Consider the following 8781-nt stretch of genomic DNA (forward strand, 5'->3'; position numbering starts at 1 on the left):
CATTAATTAGTTGCCAGAAGAGCACGACGAATGCAGAAAACTGGCGACTAGACTGCGATGAAACACAGCGGCGTTCGCCTCATGAAACCAATAAAAATACCAAAACGCACCTGCAGAAAGCTGTTGTTGCCAGTCTCAAGACAAAGCTTGTCCTAAAATCAAACATTTCTTTCAAATTTTTCTATTACAACAATTACGACGCAGTCAAATGCAGATATAACTATTTATTACAAAAAAAAAACGATGATGTCATGTGTTTAAAAAACATGAATTGCCAATATTTTGTCCATTCCATCGCGCGGATGCAAAAGAAGTGAACATCACTCTGGTAACATTGCAAATAGGCGGAGCCTGATCGACCGGCGCGCCGCGGCTGGCATCGCTCCCATGTGTGCCTGCTTGCAGTGGTGCGACAGTTCGGAAGCGGCGACCGGAGCGGCGCGCCGGACGCGTTGCCGGACATGTGTTCCCTGCTTTAGGCAGCAGCCACCACGCGCGGCCTCGCCTCGCGACGGCACAAGTTGGAGCCCTGCTCTTGCAGCTGTGACGTCACACCGCTGAGCGCGCGGCACGGCGACGTAACGTCGGCGAAACGCGACCCTCTATACTCCAGCGGCGCCCGACCGCCAGCGTGTTCGGCGGCTTTCGGCGCGGTCTGACGGCGCCCGGCGCGGAATGCAACCGGCTGCATTTCGCGCGGGCCGCGCCGAGAGCGCGCCGAAGCCGCCCACCCAGAATGCACCGCGCGCGCCTCCCACGCCACTCCTCCCCTCTCTCGTCGTTGCTCACAAGATGGCCGCCTCCAACGAGACCATAGTGGACCTCACTGACTCCGGGTGGAGAGATTTTTGGACGCCGTGCAGCAGCATCCTTGTGTCTACGATACAAAACGGATCGATTACCGCGACGTAGAACGCAAAAGCAATGCCAGGGAGCAGATCCGCTTGCACGCAGGCCTCTCGACAGGTGCGTCATGCTGCATACTCGCGTCGAAACATCTCCGGTTCTGGTGCGCGATCACTGTCTGTAGTTCTTGCCTTGCTTTTCTTTTTGTTTCAGTTGAAGATTGCCTAAAGCTGTGGAAGCGTTTGAGGGACCGCTATACTCGCGAACGGAAAGCTATTGAGGCCAGCAAAAGGAGCGGCAGCGGCTATGTGTCCCGGCGAACATGGGAATTCGCCGAGGCCATGGCGTTCTACAAGGATTGCGGCCGCCCGAGGAAGTGAGTTTTTGTGCTCTGTCAGAGTTGTGCGACACCGTTTATTGTTGTTTATTGAGGCCACCTTAAAGGCTGCGCTTTTTAATAGCATGTTTGATGTCTTTCTCGAAACAGTAGTATTTTATTCGCTGCATTGGATTCGGTGTGCTCCTTCCTCACACGACGCGGCTGTCATGCGGTGCAGGCAACTTAGCTTGCGAGTCTTTTTTTTTTCCCTTGACCGTAATCCGGTTGTCATGTTGCATTTTTCAAGTGCGCGTCAATAATTGTGTGTGTGCGTGTGCGCGCGGGTGTGTGTGCTCATAAAAAACACCATGTTTACTATTACTGGCAACGCATGCTGTTATTTTTTTTTTAGTACAGTGCGGGATTCAAGCTAGTCAGGCACTTTTCTGCGCATTTTGTCGCATTGGTTAAGTCTTCTTTGCAGAGAACTCGTCGGCATGGCGGCTCGAACCCGAAACCTCCACCAAGAGATGTTACGTAGACGTACGCACACAAGGAGTAGGCGTAGTCACAAAAAGATAGCTGAGAAGTCTAACCACCGCCGGCCAACGGCGCACACAACACACGTCGTCCTCTTCGGGCTGTGAGCACGAGCCCTGCACTGTCTTCGTAGTTGTCCATTGACAATATCAAAAAAAATTCTGTGAATACTAATGCGATAAAAATTGCGAAAGAAACCCGTCCCTGTGGCGTACAATATTATTTATCCCAGGAACTTTCCAGCATGCGCAGCAAATGCAACTAACGCGGTCAATGATGTTGCTACACAAACAAAATTGGTCAGCCTTGCGAATGTGGACCTGGCATTTCTCAATCCATGTAAACTTTTACTTTGCAGAACTTCATGCAGCCTGAATACCGCTTCGTCTTCAGCTGGTGATGGTGACACTGCGGAGGACATATTATTGAGCATGCAGAGAAGCAGGCCACCATCACCAGACACAGAGAGTCTCGTGGATGCTGCATTGCCTGCAGGTGCGTCATCACAAGCACCAATAACATCAACATCACCCCTGACATTGCCAGTGCTCACCACAGCAGCACCAAATCATGTGCCTGAAGCACGACCACATGAGGCTCGCAGACAAAAAACAAAAGAAAAAAAATGATCGATTTGAAGAAGAGCTGCTAGGACAGCTGCAAAAAAAAAATGACAGAAAACGAAGCTTTTGCCCTGTCTATCGGCCTCAGCTTAGACAGGATGCCTACAAAGGTGGCATCCAAGTGCAAGGTAGGGATTATGAAGCTGATTGCCGAATCTGAGGAAGAGTTTTAATATGGTATTGAAGCAATTATGAATCTTCCTCTTAATTCACTGCATTATCTGGGAGGAATGGTGCGGCAGGGAAAGACATGGACTAAAGAAAGAAAACACACACAAGCGCCAATCAGAGGTAAACTCTTGGAGCATAAGCAAAATCCAAGGGCATGTTCTTGACATTTGATGTTGGCAGCCAAGGCAACAAGCACACACGGATCTAAACATTTAAGAGAAAAAGAGCCCGATGTACTAGAAATGTGATTGAGCAGTACATCGGGCTCTTTTTCTCTTGAATGTTTAAATCCGTGTGTTCTCGTTTCCTTGGCTGCCAACACCGAATGTCAAGCATGCGCCGTTGGATTTTGCTTACGATCCAAGATTTTACCTTTGGTTGGCGCTTGCGTGGGTATTTTCTTTCTTTAGTCCATGTCTTTCCGTGTCATGGTATTCCTCCCACAGCATGTCACACCAACTTGCCAAAACCTTTATGTTGTTCAATGAATGCATGAGCCTGCATATTTACATAGTCTTTTATTGTCCTTATCCAGAAATTTTAATCACTACCTTGAGTTTATTATGCTGCAATGATGTTTTGTTTCATAACTGTCTCAGGTTTTTCAACATTTTTTCAATGACGAGAGACAGGGTCCTTGAAGTTCATAAATTTTGTTCTTAATGCCTGGGCATTGCAGGGTTAGAATCTTTGCATGTTTGGTCCCTTTGTCATGCTCATGCTTACTTGTGATAAATATATGGTTTGGTTTGGTTTATGGGGTTTAATGTCCCAAAGCAACTCAGGTTAAAAAGAGTACAAACATATACGGATGCTGCAATACTAGACGCCAAAAAGATGCTAAAAATGACTTGGTTCTAGCTCACTTCCTCTGTGCAACTAGTGCAATGTTTTTAAGCAGAGAACTGAACTTGTTTATATTTATAATAGAAAGACACAATTTCGAGCATGACAGTGCATGAACTGCAAATGAAAAAAATGTTTGTCCTGTCATTTTTCTTCTCAGTCCATCGTGTATCATGCCAGCAGTTATGTCATCGTGGTGCGATTGCTGTGCGCAACTATATTTTCTTTACAAGTGCCAAAGTCTGAGCACCGCCGCATGCAAACTTGACACAAATGCTTAAGAGTGCGTGTGGCTTGGACTGATATCAGAGTCTAGAAGTGTTGGTCACTGGTTTTGTGACCATGCCATGGTGGCTACAGAGCACCCTCCATCATCACCCGCTGCAGACACCCACAAAGTACGGTCCCAGGCCCAGTGACCAATGCTCCCTGGTGCAAATATCAGTCAAAGCCACACTCTCACGAAATGAGCTGAAGTTTGCGGGCATTGGTACATAACAGTGCTCTTTTGGCAGAGTTTTAATGTACACTGTTTATGCGCTGTGCATTTTATAAATCTTCTGTGATATCATCATGCCTGGCTACGCTCACTGCTGGGCAAAGGCCTTTCCCCTGTCCATCCAGCACGGCAATTTTATTCCATCTTAGTTTTGCGTCACCTACAGGTTTTCATGATATTGAGCAATGGGGAGTTAGTGACCTATTGTTTTTCTCTCTTGTGTGATATGTACTTCTATTTTTGATCTCCTTTTTGTAGCTTTCTTTTTCCTCTTTCCATGTGATACGTATTGCTATTTTTGATCTCATTTTTGTAACTGATTTTTTTTTCTCTGTCCATGTGATATGTATTGCCATTTTTGGTGTCACTTTTATACGAAATGATGTGTTCAATTTTTAATCCTGTACATAGAACTTTAAGAATCAGTACATAAAGTGCAATGTTTTGTTTGGTGTTATTTTTTTGAGGGAATCACTGCGATGGAAAACAGGGCATTGTTCAGTGCAATGCTATTGTTTCACTTATTCACATTCACATACTTACACAGCACACAGTTGCTAAGTTCCATTGTGATTGAGTGGCTTATTCTCAGATTATTTTTTTCCCACTTGTACGAGTGCTGTGAGCAATTTTACCATCATTACAAAACAGACCTCTATTAAAAGACACGTTTTGTTATCTCAGAGAAAGCTACAGCCATACTAATGGGTAACTGATTTCATGTACTGTTCTTGACTTTTGTAGTTACTTGTATTAATGAAAGTATGTAGAGATGCCAAAGCGTGCAAACGTGCCTCCGTTGAGAGTAGATATTAGAGTAATTTTAATCAAACGCAGACAATTTATTTGAACTGTATCGTAGGAATGACACGATTCAGTGTATGATACGTAACTTACTATTAGAGTGTTAAGCAACCCTGTTACAGAACAACCTGTACTATATAGTTTATATGGAAATGACGTTGAAATCTTTAAAAGTAATTGTATTAATTTTTCATTCAAACTTACACTACAGCCTGCTTCTGGCTCACATGTCTAAGAAAGGTTACAGTTGGTTCCTTGTGTAGGAGTAGTTTCATGTAAGGTGCCACTCTCATGCAGAAGAGTACATTTCGCATGGTGAAAGGTGTCTCAGTGAAGGATGAAGCGATCAGAATGGATGCAAGGTCATGAAATAACCTAAAGCTTGGCAAATGCATGAATGAAGGCAAATGCATGGCCGAATTATTTTAATGCAGTCGTTTAGCATCCCAACCATACAGAAAATCCAGAGAAGCTCAGACTTGCTGCATAGAGAGCACAGCATGTGACTGTGTGAGCATACAACGTAATTAACTCACAAAAAAAAGTTAGGCGTGTTTATTTATTTATTCAAACAACTGACAGGCTACACATGGGAGTATTATGTGAACAGAACGTGCATGAAATTATTGGACATGTGAGAAAAAAAAAAGAGAAAGAAAATACAATGGATAGCAAGAATTAACGAGCAAGATATGCTTGAATTAGCTGATGACATTGCCTTGCTAAGTCACTCAGGACATGAACTACAAAGCATGATCAATGAGTTAGACAGGCAGAGCAGAACGGTTGGTCTAAATATTAACATGCAGAAAACCAAAGTAACGTTCAACAGTCTAGCAAGGGAACAGCAGTTTGCAATTGGTAGCGAGGTGCTGGAAGTGGTAAGAGAATATGTCTACTTAGGGCAGGTAGTGACCGCTGATCGGGATCATGAGAGGGAAATAACTAGAACTAGAATGGGGCGGAGCGCATATGCCAGGTCCTCCGAGACCATGAAAGACGGTTTACCAATATCCCTCAACAGAAAAGTATACAACAGCTGTATCTTGCCGGTACTCGCCTATGGGGCAGAAACGTGGAGGCTAACAAAGAGGGTTCAGCTTAAGTTTTAAGTTAAGGGCAACACAGTGAGCTATGGAAAGAAAAATGATAGGTGTAACGTTAAGAGATTGGAAGCGGGCGGAGTGGGTGAGGGAACAAACGCGGGTTAATGACATCCTAGTTGAAATCAAGAGGAAGAAGTGGGCTTGGGCAGGGTATGTAATTTGAACCCAAAATAACCGCTGGTCCTTAAGGGTAAGGGGGGGGGATTCCAAATAAAGACTAGCGTAGCAGGGGGCGGCAGAAAGTTAGCTGGGCGGATGAGTTTAACAAGTTGGCGGGGATACACTGTACTAGCTCCGTCTCACAACACTCAGCTGCCATGGCAATGATCCTTCTGCAGACATGAAATAGTCTGCAATTTCATCCCTCATTGCCATAGCAGCTGAGCTAGGTCGGTGATTTGATGGTGATGCAGGGGCGCCAATTGGGGCAACCGTGCGCCTCCACTCTCAGTCCAGCACAGTTTCCTCACATGACCGGTCACCATAATCATCTGGACAATATGCACTGTCAGTCATCAGAAAATTATGAAGGCACACGGCTGCCTCTATCATGTTGGTGAGGAGCTCCGGCTCTCCTTCTACTGTCCCAAGGAACACCCGCCACCTTGAGACTAAAATCCCAAACGCAATTTCCGCGCACCTGCGCGCTCTCGAAAGGCGATAATTGAACACCTTTTTTCTCTCATCAAGCTTCTTGCCTGGGTAAGGACGCATCAAGTATGTCTGCAACGGAAATGCTGCGTCCCCGAGCAAACAAGCAGGCCATCTTGACACTTCCGAAGGAAGCCCCAAAGTTCCTTCTTTCAGATGAGTGCTCAGGGCACTATCTCTGAATACAGAGCCATCTGAAAGTCGTCCTTGAGCTCCAATGTCAACTGCAATGAAACTATAATTGGCGTCTGCTATAGCCAGCAGCACCAGTGAATGATAGCCTTTATAATTAAAAAAAGTCTGACCCGCTGTTGTCCGGGCATTTGATAGCAAAATGCTTCCCATCAATGCTTCCTATAGCATTTGGGAAGCTCCACTGAACTTCAAAATCTCGTATTTTTTCCCATTTTTTCGCACTTGGACACCCAAGTACAATTGGTTTCAAGCAATCATAGATTGCTGGAAGGGTCTCTCTTAGGATCCCCAACACAGTGGAAGCATGCATTCGATAACTCATAGAGATATCTTGAATGGATCCCCCTGTGGCCAGAAATCTGCAAAAAATGTAAAAGAACAATCGGTTCGTATGAACGTTCAAATATTTGTCACAATTACCTTTATTGCTGCAAGCATTAATTTAAGAATGAAAAACGCATGCATCATGTTTCACAAATAGGACTAAGAGCAGTTACAGGGCCATAGAATGCGGAAAGGGCGTTATTTTGAGGCTCATCACTTCGCGCGCAGCACAGTAGGACGTGGCCAAGCAGTGGGGCCCACACCGCTGTTGCGTCGTGTACCATCCGTCCCGCGCCCATCCACATCATATTTCGTTCCCTATCCCATGTTGCTCTCAGAGCCTCCCTTTTTTAACCCGCGCGCTTTCGCGCTACGGTTTCAAGGTTGTCTAAAGGTGAGCTTTCCCTCACAGCTCGAGAGCCTTACGGCTGTGATTGAAGCACACTTAAGAGCAGCGGAAAAAAAAATGCGTGCTATGTATTCGTATGTTGCTTTCGAAAACCACGCGAAGTGATGTGAGGGAAAAACTGTGATGTGAGGAATGATGTGAGGGAAAAACTTAGTTTGTACAAATACGGTGCGCACGTACCGTGCGTACCACCTCATTGACTAGGTTTTCAAGAAATGTGAGCATTTTACCTCAATGTAACTGCGAGCCGTTCTGCCGGAGAGATGGGCCTCCTATGCGTTGCTGGGTGCAGTATTCTCTCGTACACGAGGCTCAGTAGCTTGTCAAATGAAGCCTTCGTCATCCTAAGTTCAAAAAAATGCACGTAAGTTCGACATGAGAACACAATTTTTCCGCTCGTGGTATCACTTTCCGAAGGGTCCTTGAAAACAAACGACAACCACCGCATGGTAAATGTATATATCTGCTTTTTATTTACCTGAAATACTTGAAATGGTATTCCGGATCACTTTGTCGCAGCTCCTGCACGAGGTGATGGTACTCGCCGTAGGCCGGACGCTTGTCGAGAATTTCACGGATGTAGAGTGACCGCTTCCTCTTGCGGCGCAGGCGGTGTAGGAGCAACGCGATAGTTATATTTCGTCGTACTGGGTACGTCCACGCCATCCCAAGAAATGCAATGCCTACTGCGAGGCACCAGAACCGACAGACACCTTTCTATATGCAGACGCTTTTAATAAAAGGCGCGAAAGCAGTATGCCAGAGCGGAAGGAGAACGCTGGGCAGCGACGGGGGCTGTTTCGCATGTTTTGCGGCAGGCGGCGTGCTAGACTCTTTGCCCAGAATGCACCGCGCGCGCCTCCCACGCCACTCCTCCCCTCTAAAGTGAGCTAGAAGTGGGTAGTGGGCTCGCTGGGGCTCTTTCCCTGACGCAGTATATGTTACACGCACGGGGTGGTGCCACCGGCGACTTCACTGTAGCGCTTTGCTGGTTGAGCAGCTTTCTCGCGGCAGTCTAGCTTGGAAAAACTCGCTGCCTTCAGTCACATTTGTTAGACTTGCATGGAGCAGGCAGACAGACGTCGAATATAATACTAAATAATGCTACTACCGCTAGCACACTATGAACTAACAGTTTACCGTGTTCGAACCGCAAACTGCTCCTCTCCGCGGCCACACCGTGTCTCCGGTGTACGTACCTGCCGCAACGCAGATCAGAAACATGAATGCACACCTGTATGAAAATGATTGCGGCGCCCAATAGCCCCGCTTTCTGAGGATTATTATTCACGGCTTCAAGTATACGAAGCGTGCAAGGACATGCATACGTTCTTGGTATTTCTTTCGCTACAGCGCTGTCAGCGCCGTTTCGTTGTGCGCATTTCTTTTGGCTCGTGAATTTGCTGCTCACATCGTTTCTGGAACAGAGCTACCTAAAATTGTTGTGT

The 8781-nt window shown here is 46.1% G+C and overlaps 1 pseudogene; it reads left to right on the top strand.

The window, feature by feature from the left end:
• Positions 1 to 792: 792 nt before the first annotated feature.
• Positions 793 to 2501, top strand: LOC149369721 (uncharacterized; annotated as a pseudogene).
• Positions 2502 to 8781: the final 6280 nt, after the last annotated feature.

Source organism: Amblyomma mixtum, chromosome 1 (assembly GCF_055824585.1).
Source record: "Amblyomma mixtum isolate Tamu chromosome 1, ASM5582458v1, whole genome shotgun sequence".
Taxonomy (NCBI): Eukaryota; Metazoa; Arthropoda; class Arachnida; order Ixodida; family Ixodidae; genus Amblyomma; species Amblyomma mixtum.